Here is a 19147-nt window from a genome sequence, read left to right as displayed (position 1 = left end):
TCTTTAAAGTGTCAGGTAATGTTTCAGTCTGGGGATGAGGTAAAGTACATTACACTGTGTGACTTGTGGAGTATGTGTATATTCAGAAGACATGTATGATGTTGGTCTGGACTGAAGCCCAGAGTGCATCAAGGTATTGAGTATGTGGATCATGACTGGGAACATGCAACTATAGAGTACTCTGTCCTCTTGATTTGGAATTGGGTCCCTGGATGCCTGAGAATGCTGGACTAGATTAGGTTCGTTTGTGTTGTTTTTCTGACAAGAATTAAGATGCGTTTCAATACCGCTTTCGGTGTAAGCTGAAGATCATCAGCAGTGAATGCACTGGTGTTTAGGAGGAGCTGACTATTTCAGATGGAAGTTGATATTTGTTTCAGGAACGGACTGACTCTCTCTGTTGCAGAAGCCAAGATTCAGCTCTAGGCCTGCAGGCCTCCTGTGGCTGGCGTTCTCAGTACTCTCGAACGGCCTAAGCATTTTAATCGTGAACTAGAGTTCCCAAAAAAGTAATAAAGCTTGAATTTAAAAAAAAAAAAAGGTCAATAGACCATTCAAGTGAATCTCAGTTTGGCCTCAGGTTGGAAGGCAGGGGAGGGGGAGGGAATAAATGAGAGATCAGGAGCAAAGTGGCCTGCTGAGACACTGCTCAGGTGAAGATTTGTTTGTTTGTTTGTTTGTTTGTTTTTTGAGACAGGGTTTTTCTGTGTAGCCCTGGCTGTAGACCAGGCTGGCCTCGAACTCAGAAATCTGCCTGCATCTGCCTCCCAAGTGCTGGGATTGAAGGCGTGCGCCACCACCGCCCGGCTCAGGTGAAGATTTGGGGACCATGGTAGTGAAGCAGGAGCATCTGATCCCCGAATCCATTGCGCACCCGTGGGCCTGACACTCCAGTTGCTAGCCCATCCTTGCCTGCTGCCAAGCCTGGCCACGCCTGTCACCCCAGGAGTGGAGCCCGGGGAGCAAGCCGGTCTCCCCAGCCAAAAAAAAAAAAAAAAAAAAGAAAAGAAAAGTAAGTCCTCTGGGAGATGAAGCAAGTCTCCTGGGGCTAAGAGAAGCCGGACTACTCCACGGTCAAAATGAAACAGGAACATGAGGACCATCCACGGAGAGGACGAGAGGTTCAACGCCACTGGGAGCCATCAGAACAGGAGCACAGGAGAGCTCAGAATAGTGAGACCAGACCGGGGTCATTGCCACCAAAGGAAGAGCTCTAATGAGAGGCTTGTCAGTGGGCGGGGTCCAGATTGAGACCGGCAGACTTGCAGGCCCAGGAAGAAGAGAGGCACTTTTATAATGGGAGGTGCAAGGAGCACAGCCAGCAGAATGAAAGTGCTGGAGGTGAGGCTCAGTAGGTGATCCATCTCCCTGCTGGGAACAGAAGAGGTGCCCCTGAAAGAAAAACCAAGCTTTGAACTTTCTGGGGCACTTCTCCAGGACACTAATACCTTTGGGGGTGTGGTTATTAAAACAGGGTGCCCCTAGAAGCTAGAATCCCCCCAAAATGGTGGCGTCTCTACCCTTTTAAAAACGATGAGGTACTTCCAGTCCTGTACACCCATCAGCAGAGTGCGGACCTTTTGGGTAGACATCGTGGTATCACAGACTTTCCCATGGACCATCCCTCTGGCTCAAAGCAACATGCAGTCTTCTAGTACTGGCTTGTGGAGTACACCCGTGCTAATGGCACGGTTGGGCAGACGGTGAAGCCTTAAAGCATTGACCTCGGCTCGGGCAACGGAACATTTTTGAACAAGCTTATTGAGTCACAGAGATACTATGAACTGAAAGAAGATGACGCACTTAAATTTGGGTTCAGTAGCAGAGAATATGTCTTGCTTCATGAATCTTCAGACACCTGAACTTGACAGGAAGGAAGATGAGGAGGAAATGGTGTCTGACAGCTAGCAGCTGAGAAGCAGCCTCTACTATTAGAAAGAGTCCCTACCGGAGGCAGTGGGGTGACTCCAGCACCTCTTCTGGCCTCAAGTCTTTCCTTGCCCAGCTTATGTTTCAGTCTGAGAACTATCACTTTGTGTTTTCTGGAACTTGGCCCAGCAGTCCCACCAATTACAGTACATCGAGTTTTGTCAAAGTGTGTGGCTGTGGTGGGTGCCTTCAGAACTGCTGCATAGGAAACAGCCCTTGCAAAGGGGATGGTGGCTTCTTCTCTTTGTACAGTTTCTTATTTACATAGTTGTTGAGCTTCGTGGACCAGGAGTTTTGTTTTGGTTTTTGAACAAACCCTAGAGTAGAGAATCTTTGTCAGCTCTGGTTGTCACCAAAATAACCTCCAGCATACACCAAAGCTTCGACCTGGTTTAGCTCTTGAGTCATAGAAGTTGATTTTGCACTTGGTTTTTTGGGGTGACAGTTTACCACGTGGCCTCATTCTTGGCTGTCTGCTCTAATCAGACACTCTGCGACGCCTGTGTAGACATGACTGTAGGGAGATCATGGCTTCTACCAACAGGTACTGGTGTTATCATGCACTGGGCTGTAGATCTGCATCCTATGAGGATTCCAGATTTCTCCATGGAACAGACATAAGAGTTTGATCATCTGCTCTTTTTCTTCAGCTTCGCATTTTTATTCAGATGTTACCTCTCTTCTCCCTTTGAGAAATACACTACACTGACTTTCTAGGAGGGGCCACGCTGTGATCGAGGGATGTGTGTATGTGTCTAAAGGAAGGAGGTTGTGTAACCTCCACATTTCCACTTCATCTTTGACCATGTGTTCCTATTTACCTCCCAAGGGTGGACAGTAAGGGACAGTGGAGTGTCTGAACTTCTCACCTGGGGTCTGTGTGAGTAGAAGATATTCCCTACAGTCTATGTGCTTCAGAGCTATGTGCTGATTTTCATATGGTGTTTTGTGATATAAATACCACACAATAGGCAAAGGTAATCTTCATTAAAATACTATGTTTATTAAAATATGTCCTAAAATACTTAAATAACTTAAATATCTTAAAATATATAAGAAATAGAAATATATATGTATATATATATGTATGTGTGTGTCTAGACAGTTGAACTGGATCTTCTAAGATGCCCCTTTTCCATGAGAATCAGAAAATGTCTTATCAGGGAATATAGGGGAAAGGAGAAGAGGTGAACTACTTCTTTGCTGGTTGAAACAGGACCAAACATCAACTGTCTGCATTGGTATCTGTCTTTATCCTGGTTTTGACATCATCACAATACATGCCCTTGTCCAGCTTTTTTGTATGCTGTAAAATGCCGAGAGCCAGCCCCGGCTTGGTGCAAGGAGAAGGTGATCTTGTCGGTTCTTCTTGAGGCAGCCGAGGGGGGTGGGAATTGGAAGAGTGTTGGCGGAGGTAAGACTTGGTCTTAGGAGATATTTAAGGTTGCTGTATGATAAGGTTTACTTCTCTACTAAAGTTTACTTACTAGGCTACTGTAGCTGACCTGCTATCTGTTTGATCCTCTGAGGCCAGAAACTGCAGTTTCTGGGTACACTTAGCACCTCAGCCCAAGGACATCAGAGGATTAGGCAAATAACCTTAGAGCCTGGCAGTGCCTGCAGAGAGAGTACTAACTTAGGTCTGTTAGTTTGAAGTCGCAGAAAAGTTATAGTTTATTGCTAAGTGTAAAGAGTTTCCATGAAAGCTATCTAAGAGAAAAGGTGGAAAGGCCCTAAGTGGGGAAAGGGAAAGACTTCTAACAGAGGAAAAATTCTAAGTGGGGAAATTCTAAGCAGGGAAAAAAGAAGGGGGAGAGCAGATGGCTCCTAACGAACGAACGTCTTTGTCTTCAGTACTTATACCTCATTCCGAGTACATGATCACATGTTACAAAGTTCGTCACAAGTTCACACCAAAATTCAAATCATAAATTGAAATAGAAGTTTACAACAGATAATGTTTACATGCATATTAGGAGTAATTATCTGACTAAACATCCATCACCTGTCTAGCTCCATAGGTTCACCGATGGTTTAAAACTATAACTAAAAAATTAGTGAAGTTTTGTATAGATAAACCCAGGCAATATTTTCTCTTCTGTCCTAGCATCTATAATAAATGAGTTCCCTTTTAGTGACCTTTGGTTAATTGTTTTACAACCACCTTGGAATGTGCTCTGAGCAGGAGAGAGTTTGGTTACTATCTAAGGGCAAAATAACTGATGACACTCGGGAGACTGGCAGAGTTTTCATTGCAGTTTTGAATATCAGAAAGGGACTTAATAGCAGTCCCACTATAAAAGACCTTAATAATCATTGATATAATTTTAGCATTCTTATAGGATCATCATTAAGACTTAAGAAGTCATCTATTTGTCTATATACCATCACTACAAGACAGTACATCTTCGTGGGTCTGCAGAGATCTGCTCCAAAGGGGTGTGTTATTGCTTAGTGATTGTTACATATGTTTAACAATAGAAAAAAGCATATTAATAGCAGGATCTTTCCTAAAATACATCCGCCACAGTCTTGCTGAATAGGGCACACCTGTCACAGATTATATAATAATCTCAAGCAAGCATTTCAGGATGATCAACTGCTAATTATTAGCTTGTCCCATTATGGCTCCTGACAGTAAAATACCCTCCCCCATACACATAATCTTCATTAAGATACTACGTTAATTAAAATACTCCTTAAATACCTTTAATATCTTAAAAATATCTTAAAATATATAATAAGACACACACACACACACACACACACACACACACACACACACACACGATTCTAAGTCGAGACAATCCTCTAAATTTTACTAGGCATCTCTATTCCTTGGACTGCTTCTCTCCTTGCTCCAGTTCCATGGCGAGAATGGTTTCTGAGGGTTCCTTAAGACTTGTATGGTGTTTTAATTTCTTAAAAAACTTGTTTAAACCCAAAGGATCATCTTGAGTTGAACTAGATCTTCTAAGATGCCCTGTTTCCATGGGAATCAGAACTGCAGCATGAAGAAGCAGTCCAAGGAATAGACAGGCCTACTGAAATATAGAGGACTGTCTCGACTTAGAATCATATATACATTTCTTATTATATATTTTAGATATTTTAAAGATATTTATGGTATTTTAAGAAGTATTTTAATAAATATAGTATTTTAATGAAGATTATATGTATGGGGGAAGGTATTTTATAGCATACAAAAGCAGGACAAGGGCATGTATTGTGATGACATCAAAACCAGTATAAAGACTAGCATGACTAAGATTCTCTACTCTAGGGTTTGTTCAAAAACCAAAACAAAACTCCTGGTCCATGAAGCTCAACAACTATGTAAATAAGAAACTGTACAAAGAGAAGAAGCCACCATCCCCTTTGCAAGGGCTGTTTCCTGTCCAGCAGTTCCGAAGGCACCCACCACAGCCACACACTTTGACAAAACTCAATGTACTGTAATTGGTGGGACTGCTGGGCCAAGTTCCAGAAAACATGAAGTGACAGTTCTCAGACTGCAACATGAGCTGGGCAGCAACAGAGGAAAGACTTGAGGCCAGAAGAGGCACTTCTTCCAAAAACTTGTCCAAACCAAAAGGATCTTCCTCAAACTGAACTGGTCCTTCTCGGCCCCTCTGTCTATGGTCTGAACCAGAAAACTCCTTATCAGGAACAAATCTGGAGGAAAAGGAGAAAAGGTCATAAACGACTTCTGTTTTACTGGCGTAAGCAGGACCAACCATCAGCTGTCTGCTTTGGTACCTGTTGGTCTTTATCCTGGTTTCGAGGTCATCACCATACATATCCTTGTCCAGATTTTTTACTGGGCCTGTAGATACTCTGAGCCATATCTTTGCCACCTCTCCAGGCCTGATCACAAACATTGTAAATTTCATCTTCTCCACCTGCAAATCCACTGCCCATACCCTGTAGAAAAATGAAAGACACCAAATATAAAGGTATACTTATCCAATGCTGAATCTGACTGAGCAATGAATAGCTCCGTGTTTACAGATAAAAACTGCAACTGCAACATTCATATAAAATAACAAGTATAAACTTCTCCACACACATTTAAGTTCTTAGAGACTAAGATTAAGTCAAGGTACTCATTAGATTCAGGTGGCTGTAGTGTTGCAAGTCTTTAATCCCAGCACTAATGAGGCAGCAGGTGACTCTCTGCCAGTCTGAAGTCAGCCTGGTCTAAATAGCCTTTTTTAAGACAGCCAGAGCTATATACTATACCCTGTCTCAAACACCACCACCAACCAAGTGTTGACTAATCAAACAATAAAGGACACATGTCTGGGTGTGGGGATGCATAGCTAATCTCTACACTCAGGAGGAGAATAGGTAGATCTGGTTTACAAAGGCAAGCCTGGCTTACATAGTAAATTCCAGGACAGCCAGGGATACAGAGAACCTACCTTCAAAAACCAAAACCAAACAAAATCCCCAAACAAGACAAAGAAGATACAAAGTTGGGTGTATTGGGGAAGGTGGGGTGGATCTGGGAGGAGGTGGAGGAGAGTGAATATGGTCAAAGTCAATTGTATTAAATTCTCAAAAAAACTGAATTCCAAAAGAAAAAAAAAAAGAAAAAAAAAGGAAGTGTATGCCTTTAAAACAAACCCCTTCCTTCCCAACTTACTTTTCAGTTGTGGTATTTTGTCACGGCAATAGAAACCATAAGAAACCTATACACAAGATAAAGGTGTTTTCTAGTTCCTCATACCTTGGATTGGTTGCAGAGCCTTTGGTCATACTGAACTTCATTGGAAGTTCGAGGATTGGGCACACCAAGAGCAATGACTTCACTGATATCTCGATTTTAATTTCTCTGTAGTTTTGACCTATTTGAAATACATAATTATCAATACATTTTCACAGACAAGGAATATACGCAATATAAATACACCCACTCTCAGAAGCAAAGGAAATGAATGTGTTGTATTTATGTCTCATGAACATATATGTTCTGATGATGCACAATCACACTAGCAGCCCTGAGAACACTTCAGATGCAGCCGAGAAAAAAAGAGAACTGTCACCACCTCACAAGATGCTCATGTCTTAAAATATTTCTGTAGACAATTTTATTTTCATCCAGTTACAAGTTCACAGCCATTTTACTGGTTTTAAGGGCCCAATTTCTGTACAGATCCACTGTCACTTTACAACGTGGCAAATCCCCAACTCACTGACCACCTTGATATTTCTTTCATTTCTCTCTTCTCCATGGGTTCAGTTTTTGCAAAGAGGAGAAATAGGCCAATTAAACAAGGAACCACCTTGGCAGAGTCAAGATTTAAGCTTGAAAATGGATTAGATCAGGTGCTAACATCACCAGAGGATGGATAATTGCTCATATGGGAAGAGTGTTTCTTATTTGCATTTAACCCAAATCCCACTTCTGGAGCACAGCATTTTCTGGACTTTGAAGCAACCTCAGTCCTCAGGCTCTTGTAAATCACAAACTTTGCCAATGCCCACTTTATGTTCCTATGAATCTATTGGGTTTGTTTTACACCACTTCATTTTCCCGTTATACAAAGTCCTGTTCTGAATGTTAAATAAACTGCTCACAGGAGTCAAGAATCTTCCTTCAAAACTTACTCTTCTTTCCACTGTATGTGGCACAGCACATGACCTAGAAAGGATGTCACTAAGGCTATGGTGCCTGGCTTTCCATCTACACACAGGCATGCAAGCAGCTTCTTCCATCACTTGGGAATCAAAAAGCAGACACCTGAACAATTTTATCCTTCCCTTCAATACAGACATTAATTATGTTTCCCTTTCCTACGCCTGACATTCTCAAGACTAACTGCTAGTTCTACAAGGTAAAGAACGAGCAGGGAATCTTTTAGGGAGCTTCAATTCTGTTACGATAAACCTTTTGAGTGTGGCAAAGTTTGTTCTCATTTTATTACCAAGCTAAAGAACTGCCCTTCTTCCTGACTCACATTTATGCAGGTAACAACCCACCTCTTATCAGGAGCTGCCCTGGGAAGGTTCCAGTCGTGTTGCCTCTCTTTGTGCCTGTCATGACGGATTTCATCTCTTTCACGGGCCTCTCCATCCTCTGTGGACACAGTTGAAAATTAATTCGTCACTATTCATATTTTGGACAAGAGGTTCTTCAACCTAGAAAATGCCACGTTTTTCTTTTCTTTCATTTTTTTTTTTGAGACATGGCCTCTGGCTCTTGTGTCCCACCCTGATGCTGGGATTACAGGTGTGCACCACAACTTTTTTATGGTCACACTCAGCCCTTTAACATTAACTGCAGTCAATTTAAATCCAGTTTGTGGAGACCCCTAGGTCAGCTACAAGTTACTGAAATCCACCTAAGTAGGAAGCTGGACTGCTGGACAGGGAGCATGTGGTCATGAAGGAAATCCAGTCATGCTAATTGGGTTTAAAAATTAACCAGAGTCTAGGTGGAGAGAGGTTCATTTCATCGCACATGGCTTTTCAGCTCTTCCTCATGTTTGAGAATTGTCATGATAAAATGCAAAGACAGGGCTGGGGAAATGGCTGAGTTGGTAAAGAGTCTGTTGTTCAAGCCTGAGGATCCGAGTCTGGATCTCCAGGTAGATGGCTACACATTGAAGTGTGTGTCTGTCGAAAAACTCCTCTAGACAGCCAGCTGGGGAGCTTTCAACTCAGTGAGACCTTTTCTCAAAATACAAATAGTGATTGAGCCAGGACACTCAATGTCACCCTCTTGCCTCCACATGAACATGTAATGGGTATGTGCACACACACAGCACACCACACAGATCTTTTAACAAATGGAAAGAACTGAAAACCATGTACAGGCTTTGGTTGGAGCTTGCTGCCCAGACAGCCTAGCTAAATTTGTGAGCTCCAAGCAGAGAGGCTTTGTTTCAAAAACTAAGGTGACTTCTGGCCAGCTTTAATAGTGCCACAGAAGCCACTGGGGGTGGAATACGGGAATTAATGATGTTATCCAAGCACTGGACCCTGCACACCACAATCCTGACCGGTCCGGCAGGGTGAGCCCACTGGTGCAGCAGGGACAGTGCTGTCATGGGGCTGACCTGCTGTTTTGGGGTCAGATCCCTAGCTGCTCTGACACATCTCCTATGCACAGAATCAGCTATACTCGGGTAAACTCAAGGGCTTTTGTAGTCATCTATCTTTCTATCTAGAATGTTCTTCTCCCAGATAGCCACATGGTTTATTCCAGGTCTTTGTACGAATATTAGCATTTACAAGTAAGCCCCCTTCTGACAAGACTTTCCTTCTGCAATTTCTATATCCCTTGTGTTTTATTTGTCTTTATCTATTGTATTATATACTATATGATTGACTTCATTTGCTTTGTTGTTGTTTTGGAGACAGGATCTTACACTGTAGTCCTGACTGTCCTCAAACATTCCATCCTCCTGCCTCGTCTTCCTCAGTGCTGGAAGCAGAAGTATACTACCAAGTGAGTTACTCCCATATTAAAGACTTCTTTTAGACATGTACTCTCTTCATTTTTGGGGAGTTCAGTTCTACATTATTTCTGAAACAACTCAAGTTTTCTTGTAACTATAAACTACTTTTGCATGCTGTAAAATATTTTCCCACATCCATGCTCAGTGCACAAAGACCTTTTTAAAATGACATATACACTGTCATAACGTAAATTCCACAATGGAAATTGTCATACCTTTTTCCACACAGGTTTTGATCCCAGCTCTCCTTTCTCTGGTTTTCTTGGCCATTTCTCTAAGTTTCTCTTCATGTTTCTCCTTTTCTTTTTGAGCCATCTTTCTCTCTACCCAGGTTTGAATTTCCACCATTTCTACATGGCCTCTGGCTCTTCTGTCCCACCCTGCTGCTGGGATTACAGGTGTGCACCACCACTTCTTTGTGGCCACACTCAGCCCTTTAACATTAACTGCAGTCAATTTAAATCCAGTTTGTGGAGTGTTTGTGTGTCTCTGTCAGCCACAAGTTACTGAAATGTACCTAAATAGAAAGCTGAACTGCTGGACAGGGAGCATGTGGTGATGAAGCAAATCCAGTCATGCTAATTGGTTTTTAAAAATTAACCAGAGTCTAGGTGGAGAGAAGTTAGTAAAGTGAGTTAGTAAAAGTAAAGTGAGTTAGTAAACTTTACTTTTACTTTACAAAACTGTGCAACATGCAACAGTACTTGATAATCTTCAAAGAATTAGGTAAGCCTAGGAAACCACTAACTGGCACAGGAGAGTCATTGCTGCTAGAAAGGGGGGTCTCTGTACACAGCTGCAGATACCCCCTGCTGCCATTAGCACACACACACAGGTCAGTGTCCATCTGGACCTGAGATAAACTGATGTGGACTCACATATTCAAGAACATTCAGCAAAAACTGTAAAAGTCTAACCTTCCGTTCAGCAATGTATAGCACTTCAGCCAGTTTGGCAAAATTTTCATTTATGTGGACAATCTGAAGTCCCCTTCCGTCAGCAGCCTCCCGTTTATCCAGTGGAATTGTGTAACCCTTTGAGTTCTTCCACTTGGATACACATGGCGAGATCTTCTGCTTCTGTTCTTCTACATTCGTCTTCCGAGGAGGAGAGTACATTACAGGTACAGGAGGAGACGGGCCTCCCCTTCCCGGGGAATTTTATTAATCCTGAATTGTGGAGGTTCCATTGCATCTTTCTGCCTTTAAACGATCAGAATAACCCTCTGTTTAGCTCCCAAATGTAATGTTCTTGTTTGCTGAGATGGCATGTACTGGATATACTGAGCAGGAGGCAGGTTCTCAGCTGCATGAACAGGCTTGGCCCCAGCAATCTTCTTTGATATGATCTTCTCCAAGGCTGCTCTTGTCCTTTCTGTAATTTCTTTATTGTTTCCTCATCAACAATTTTCATCTCAGCCGACCTAGAATTGCTTTAACCGTCTGCTCATCAGGCCTTTGCAGTTCTGGGTCTGCTGCGATAGAAATTGCTGATGAAGAGACAATAAAGAAATTACAGGAAGGATAAGAGTAGCCTTGGAGAAAATATCAAAGAAGATTGCTGAGGCCAAGCCTGTTGATGCAGCAAAGAACCAGCCTCCTTCCAGTATATCCACTACACGCCATCTGAGCAAGCAAAAACATAATTTGGGAGCTAAACAGAGGGTTATTTGGATCCTTAAAAAACAAAGATCCATTAGAGCCTCCAAAATTCAGGAGTCATAAGAAAATTCCCTGTGGGGCCCCCCTTCTCCTCCTGTACCTGTAATGCACTCTCCTTCTTGGAATGTAGAAGAAGAGAAGGAATGGATCCCACCATGTGTATCCAGTGGAAAAACTCAAAAGGTTACACAATTCCACTGGATAAACAGGAGGCTGCTGATGGAAGAGAACGTCAGATTGTCCATATAAATGAACTTTTTGCTGACTGGATGAAGTGTTAGACATTGCTGAACTGAAGTATAGTATATTTGCTATAAATGACCTTGTCTTTGGAATGTCCCTGTCCAGCAATTGTGTCATATTTAATTTTCCCTTCCTGATCCAAATGAATGGGCAGACCATTGTCCATTTTTTTCTTTTGCCCCATATCCAGAGGAAACTGGGCCACATGGATTTCAGAAGAAGCACCTCCATCTCCAAAATCCTCCAGCAACCGAGGAATCCAGCCTTTCCTGTATCCATATGAGGGAGGTTCCCTTCTAGACAAATCCAGAGAGGTCTTCAGTGATCTCTGAGATCTTGCCCTTTCTTCAGCTTCAAGTTGATCCTGAGTTAGCTGAGTAGGCACAGGTAAAAAGCTACAGGAAATTAAAGTTAGAATTTAATTATCACAGTTCAGCTACAATATTCCTTTGCTCAGCACATAGACTTTTTAAGGGTTTCTAGAAGCATTCAGTATTTATTATATTCTAATGTGTGGAAAGAAAAAAATTACTCAGAGACAAACAGTAAAGACCCCTTGACTACTCCAGGAGCAAATGCTTGTCCAGACTTAAAAGCAGGAATTTTTGAACACAGGTCACAAGCTGCAGGTTTCTGTGTTTTTCTATACGTTATATAAAAGCCAACCTCCAATGCATGGTTTCCTAAGAACCTAGACTAATTTTCGTTTGCCAAGGTCTAATTAGGTAGCCGAGACTAGTCTTAAACTTGCACCCTCTAACCTCACCCACTTGAGTAATGAGATTATAGAAGAGTTTAACACTATGTTACTGTGCTTTCCTATTTTTTTCTTCTTTTCTGTAGACAGGGACTCACTGTGTAGATCCAGCTGCTTCCCCAGTTCTGGGATTACAGCTCTCCAGACCATGTGTATTCCATCTATCTTTCTGCATTATGATTAACTATTCACTTACCAGACTGAGCAACCTGAGGAGAGGAACTGCATCTTGTGCTTCTTTTGTCCCTAACTGTCCCAGCCCTGTCTGGTAACAAGAGATGCTCCAACATTTCCATGTGATTCACTCTGCATTCATGGTTTTATATCATGGCAGTCTTCTTGCCTTTACTTTAACAAGTCATCTCAAATCCTTTACCAAGGCCTGGAGAGAGAAGGTTCAGAGGTTAAGAGCACTGTTTGGTCTTCTAGAGGTCCCGAGTTCAATTCCCAGCAACCACGTGGTGGCTCACAAGCATCTGTAATGAGATCCAGTCTCTCCTTCTGGTGTACAGGCATACATGCAGGCAGACTATTGTATACATAAGGGTTTAAAAACAACCTTTGCCAAAAATATTAAAGATTTACTATGTGTTTAAACTTCCTTATTAAGTGTCTCACTATGTAGCCTAGGCTAACCCCAAGCTCAGACATCTGCTTCTCCCTGTCTACCAAGAGCAAGGATTAAAGGCATGCGGCACTACACCCAGCCAGACTCACATTTTTATTTAGTTTGTGTATGGAGGTAGGTGTGTGTGTGTGTGTGCATGTGTGTGTAATGGCACTGTTGCAAGTGTGAAGAAAACTGTGGGAGTCAGTTCTCGCTTCCCATCACGTGGGTCCCACAGATGGAACTCAGGTCTTTGAGATTGGCAGCAAGTGCGTCTATCCACTAAGACATCCCTTGCTGGCCCTGATCTCTCTTCAGATGTAGCCACTGGGACCTAACACCTTCCTCCCCACTTTGGGTTAGATGCATTTAGTAGGACAGTTCATGAACCCAAAAAGCAAAGCAAAATGAAACAAAAACAGACACATACATATCAAACTAATACTTTTATTGCTTGTTCCCAGTTTTAAAAACAAGTAGGCTTATTTAATTTTTATGTGTATGAGTGCTTTGCCTTGATGTATGTCTATGTATCACATACATGCATGGTGCCTTCAGACACTGGAAGAGGGTGTCAGATTCTTAAATTGTAGTCACAGATGGTAGTGATCTGCCATTTGGGTGCTGGCAAACAAACAAGGTCGTCTGTAAGAACAACCAATGCTCTGAACCACTGAGCTGTTTCTCCAACCCATATTTGCTAGTTTTTATAAATGATATTTGAAACATACAAGTAAAACCTTTGGAGTCCCCAAGCCTGGTCATTTTGATATATCACTTTTCACCTTTGTTACGATAAGCACAGGATACACACTACACCCTTGGCATTTTCCTCCTATGCATCCATTTCAAATTCTACCTTTGCCCTCATAGTCCTACTAATCTATATCATAGTGCCTGAAGAAGCCTTGAATGTTTGCTACCTGTAAACAGTAGTCAGCATAATTCACCTTAGTTTTCTATACCAAGGCTACTACCACACTAGTAAGCATCATCTATTGGTTCTAATTTCATTTCTGTTGCTGTTAACATACTCGGATGAACCAAAAAAAAAAAGGTTTAAAGGAGGAGGGACTCATTTGGCTTACAATTGCAGGTTACAATCCACCAAGGGTTGTCAAGGCAGCTAGAGAAAACCCACAATCAAAGAGGGAGCTACTTTCTTGCAGAAAGGGACAGAGGCAAACAGGCAGGCAAGGCACCTGAAACTGCCTCATCTACCTTTCTTATTTCTTACTCTCTTCAGAACCACCTGCCTAGCGAATGGTGCTGTCCATAGTGGTTTGGATATTCCTGCATCTCTTAGCAAGAAAAGCACTATCCCACAATATGTCCATATGCCAATCTGACCTATGTAGTTCTTTTGCCTGATGTTGGCATCAGGACTGGCTCTGAACCCAGTCACAATACATCTAGTAGACCTCCACATCATTGCCAAGGCAACATCCAAACATTCCCAGAATCCACCTAGCTCACCTCCCACCTTTACCTGCAAGAGGCTAAGTCACTATCCATATAAATAGGGAGAGCCCCCTGACCTCTTCCCCCTCTTCTTGCCATCACCTTTGCCCTATCTCCTGAATAAACCTCACGTGGAACCATTTGGCCTGGTGTGTTCTGTCCTGAGCCACGCATGTCAAACAACACCTGATAGCTTTTTACCAGGTGTTAAGCAGACAGTTAAAGCTAACAGGACAGTGTTGGTTTCTTTTTTCTTCCTGACCTTAAACTACCTATACAGACTCGGTTGGCCTTGGAACTCAGAGATCCTCCTGCCTGTACTATTTTCATTTGTGTATCTACTTGTAACAAACAAACAAACAAACAAAAAGGCAGGTTTCTGAGTTCGAGGCCAGCCTGGTCTACAGAGTGAGTTCCAGGACAGCCAGGGCTACACAGAGAAACCTTGTCTCAAAAAAACAAAAAACAAACAAACAAACAAACAAAGGGCTGGAGGGATGGCTCAGCAGTTAAGAGCACTGACTGCTCTTCCAGAGGTCCCGAGTTCAATTCCCAGCAACCACATGGTGACTCAACCATCTATAATGAGGATCTGATGCCCTCTTCTGGTGTGTTTGAAGACAACAACAGTGTACTCACATACATGAAATAAATAAATGAAAAAAAAACAAAAACAAAATTAAAAAAGTGTATTTCATTCTATATATACAACCTCTAGGGCAAAGCAGGACAATGAACCTTAATTCCCATGACCAAAATATTCTCAGGATTCATACTGTTCCAAGCCAGAAAGAATATAAGAGGGCTTGACAGGTGCAAGCCAGGGTCCTAAAACCTTCTTTAAAATCAGACTTTTGTGGCTGAGTTTGCATGGAACGTTTTTCCAATTAGATCACTTAGGAGTCATATAACTTTTTGGAAATCTCCCACTTTGCATTCTTTTTTAAAAGGCTTTGAGCACTTTACTTATGGTAATGAGGGCAAGCAGAAACAGCAGAAGTCGGAGGTGGTTCTATGTACAAAAGTAATTCTAAGGTCCAAAGTTAAATTGCAGAGCAGCTGCACATTTAGTAAAACAGCAACTCCACTGCTTGCCAATTTAAACATTTTTGGTCAGTTCTTGGAAGTTCCCAACACTTGTTTTTTTTGAAAAAAAAAATCTTTTTTTCAGAAGAGAGAGTACCAGGAGGAAAAGAAAAGCCCAAAGCACACAAGCCCCTGGAAAGACTGGCATGCTTTGTACAGCAGACATCAATAAGCCTCTGCTTCCCTTTGTGTCCTCCTCAGCCTGGGTCTGTAGGGCACTCTCAGTGAGGCCAAGGCTACACAAAGAAACCCTGTCTCAAAAAATAAAAACCAACTGTCTTAGGGTTTCCATTACTGTGAAGAGACACCGTGACTATCTTAGTCAGGGTTGTATTCCTGCAACAAACATCATGACCAAAAGCAAGTAGGGGAGGAAAATGTTTATTCAGCTTCTACTTACACATTGCTGTCCATCACCAAAGGAAGTCAGGAGAGGAACTCACACAGGGTAGAAACTTGGTAAAAGGAACTGATGAAGTGAACATGGAGGGCTGCTGCTTACTGGATTGCTTCCCTGAGCTCGCTCAGGTTGCTTTCTTATGAAACCCAGGACTACCAGCCCAGGGATGGCACCACCCACAATTGGCTGGGCCCTATTTTCTTGATAACTAATGGAGAAAATGCCTTACAGCTGGATCTCATGGAGGCATTTCTTCAAGGGAAGCTCCTTTCTCTGTGATCACACCAGCTGTGTCAAGTTAATACACAAACCAGCCAGTACAATGACCAAGGCAACTTTTAAAAAGAAAACTATTTAATTTCAGTTGTCTTACACTTTCAGGGTTTCAGTTCAAATATATGTAAATATATTATATATATACATATGTGTATATATATTTTTCCTCAAGGCTCTGCCTCTATAAAAACACACATCCTCTAACAAGGCCATACCTCCAGATAGTACCACAAGCAGCACCAAGCATGATCAAATTACCACACCAACGAAACACACAAAAGGACAGTTATTGAGATAGACTGGGTTTCCATGGTAATGGGAGACAACAGAGGGCTACAGAGGACAATGTTAAAATAATGAATGTGGAACATCAGAAAGGCATAGACTAAAACCCAGGATGTAGGATTGAAAGAAAGGGATGGATCCGTGTTCTTAAGTCAAGTCTCATTTTCCACAGAGGCAATCATTAGGGATGCTTGTACCGTGATGATCTCTCAATGTCCTATGGTTATACAGAGAACAGCAAATTTACTACAACACAATTGTGAAAGTACATCTGTAAAACTGATTGGGTGACACAGCGATAAAGGCTCTTACTGCCATTTTTGACTACCCGAGTGCAGTCTCAGATAGATGGAGAAAACAGACTCTCTCAGGTGGTTCTCTGACCTTCACGCAGGTGTTGTGGCAGTTACAAACACACACACACACACACACACACACACACACACACACACACACGTAAAGGGTGGATGTAATATAAGCAAACCACACTAGCATAGGTTCTGTGAGTTTTAATCAGCTCACTAGCATTGGTTTTTGGAACAAGCAGACTTGATCAACAGAGGACACCCAGAACAACAAACACCCCATATGTGCAGTGCTAGAGGGTGTTGCAGGTATTGCCACTTAGGGGTCTCAACGACCCACAGGCAGGTAAAGCCTGAATTTTCTGCCTGCAGAAGCAGCTGACAGTAACCTTGCCTTAGCCTAAGCCTTGGAAGTGTTGACTGGACTCAAGAGTCAACACATATGTTGAAGTCTAGTAGTTGAGATCAGAAGTGGTGATAATGTAGTAGAACAAAGAGGCATGTTCCAGATCCAGCATGCAGCAGAACGTTGACAGCTTTGGCTACGTGTCTCTGGTTTTATAGTCAACAGGAGAAGGAGACTACTGAGACAACTGGTGATTAACTAGAGCTAAGAAATGAGCAGTGATTAAGAACAGACCAGTATCAGTGAGGTGAAATTGTAGTGCCAGGGAAATGTTAGTGGTCCCCTAAACACAGACAAGAGCAGATCTGATGCAACTCACAGTAGGGTCATTATGCTATTGGAGCTAGCTCTCCCTCCTAACTCAACCAACACACTACTGTCACATGTGGCCTTCCCAGCCTTGAGCAGGGCCTTCTCAGCCTTGAGCAGACTAAGCAGACCTTGAACATTTGCCACTGACAGGTCTTATCCACCTGGACAGAGACATCTGCCTTGGCTGCAGTTGCAGGTTCCCATGGAAACTTAGCTGTTTTGGCTGCCTATGCTACCCTTGCTCTACAACATACTCTAGCTGAAGCAGGGATAGGTTTTGTGGGTTTTCCCTTTATAAACTCAGAGCTGAACATTAAACTTGAAACCTTGATCAGAACTTTGTCTTGGCTTCATTTTTCTCTCCATCTCCTGCCTTTATTCATTTCCAGCTCCACTTTCAGGTAAACCCAATTCTCCTGTGACTGCTGGACAGCTACAGTCACATAGTACAGTTTTGGTAGTGGGGGAACTTGGAATGTCTAACATTATAGTAAGCAGCAAGCAGGGAGTACATGTGCAAGCATCTAATTGGAAAGCCACTGTGGCCTTTAACATAATTGGGTGGTGCTGGGAGTCATATCCTAAACTTAATTTCTGCTCCCCTCTGCATTGGTGGTCATTAGGCAGGGGGTGGGCTTGTAATCTTGGGGTACAGGTTTGTTGGGGGAATTAACCTGGAGACTATGGTCTTGTTGAGGGTATAACCTGCCATGTTTGTTGTTGTTGTTCTTTTGTATATTGCCTGGGGGTTGTGGCTGAAATGCCATCATTTTATGCCATCACAAAATGGCCAGGCTTGGTGACTGCAAAGCTTTCAGTTAGCTCTCATTTGTATGTTTTTAAATGTCATTTATAAAAACTAGCAAATACTGGCTGGAAGAAACAGCTTAGTGGGTCAGAGAGTTGGTTGTTCTTGCAGAGGACCTGGTTTGGTTCCCATCACCCACATGACATCTCACAACCATCTATGACTGCAGTTTAGGAATCTGACACCCTCTTCCAATCTCTGACGGGACCAGGCATATATGTGGTACATAGACATACAGCCAGGCAAAGCACTCATACACATAAAAATGAAATGAGCCTACTTAAAAAAAAAAAGGAACAAACAATGAAAGTATTGGTTTTATGTTTATTTGATTGCTTTGTTTCATTTTGCTTTGCTTTTCAGGTTCATGAACTCTCCTAGCAAATGCATCTAAAATCGAAAGAGGGGAGGAAAGTGTTAGTTCCCAGTGACTGCATCTGTAGAGATCAGCCATACCTTATGCTGTCACTAATAGGCTAAGCTCAGGAAGCTCTCCACTACAGTTTTTTGTTGTTGTTGATGTCTTGAGGTTTTTTTTTGTGTTGTTGTTGTTATTGTTGTTTGCTTTTTTTTGTTTGTTTTTTGTTTTTTGAGACTGTTTCTCTGTGTAGCTCTGGCTGACCTGGAACGTGCTCTGAAGACTGGGTTGGCCTGGTCATACAGATCCACCTGCATCTGCCTCCCAAGTGGGATTAAGGTCTCCACCATACTCCAGCTTCTGTTGCCTTTATTAAAGGAACTAGTCACTCAAAATCCATCTCAGCATACCTCTGTACTGAATCTGAAGAGAATATTTAATATTTAAAACAGTGGGGACCCCAATTTTAGTCAGTGCAACCAAAATACTGGTGACAAAGTCTCTGGTGGTTATTGGAAGTAGAGGCAGTCCATTGGTGTTGAGTCCTCAGTCTCTGGGGACTGAGTTGAATTAGGAAATACATAGTTGCAGTCTTCTGGAGTATTGCTTGTTTGCTGGGTGTGTGGGAAAAGTACAAGACACATACCCGGTGTCCTGTGTTCTATTGGTTATTTGGTGAGATGGTAAGGTAAGCTTCCTGTATCTTTTTACTCAATATGCTCATGAGCTTACTTCCTTTAGGAGAGAGATTCCATAAGAAAAAGCAATTGATAATGCATTCAGATAA

General features: G+C 42.3%; 2 pseudogenes; one reads left to right on the top strand and one right to left on the bottom strand.

Annotated features, from left to right (window-relative positions):
- Positions 1 to 273: 273 nt before the first annotated feature.
- LOC114624788 lies at positions 274 to 1908 on the top strand (annotated as a pseudogene).
- Positions 1909 to 4760: 2852 nt separating this feature from the next.
- Positions 4761 to 17369, bottom strand: LOC114624787 (annotated as a pseudogene).
- Positions 17370 to 19147: the final 1778 nt, after the last annotated feature.

The sequence above is a fragment of the Grammomys surdaster genome, unplaced genomic scaffold, assembly GCF_004785775.1.
Source record: "Grammomys surdaster isolate TR1022 unplaced genomic scaffold, NIH_TR_1.0 210, whole genome shotgun sequence".
NCBI classification, from domain to species: Eukaryota; Metazoa; Chordata; class Mammalia; order Rodentia; family Muridae; genus Grammomys; species Grammomys surdaster.
Note: the sequence above shows the minus strand (reverse complement) of the source record. Positions and strands in the feature narration are given on the sequence as shown.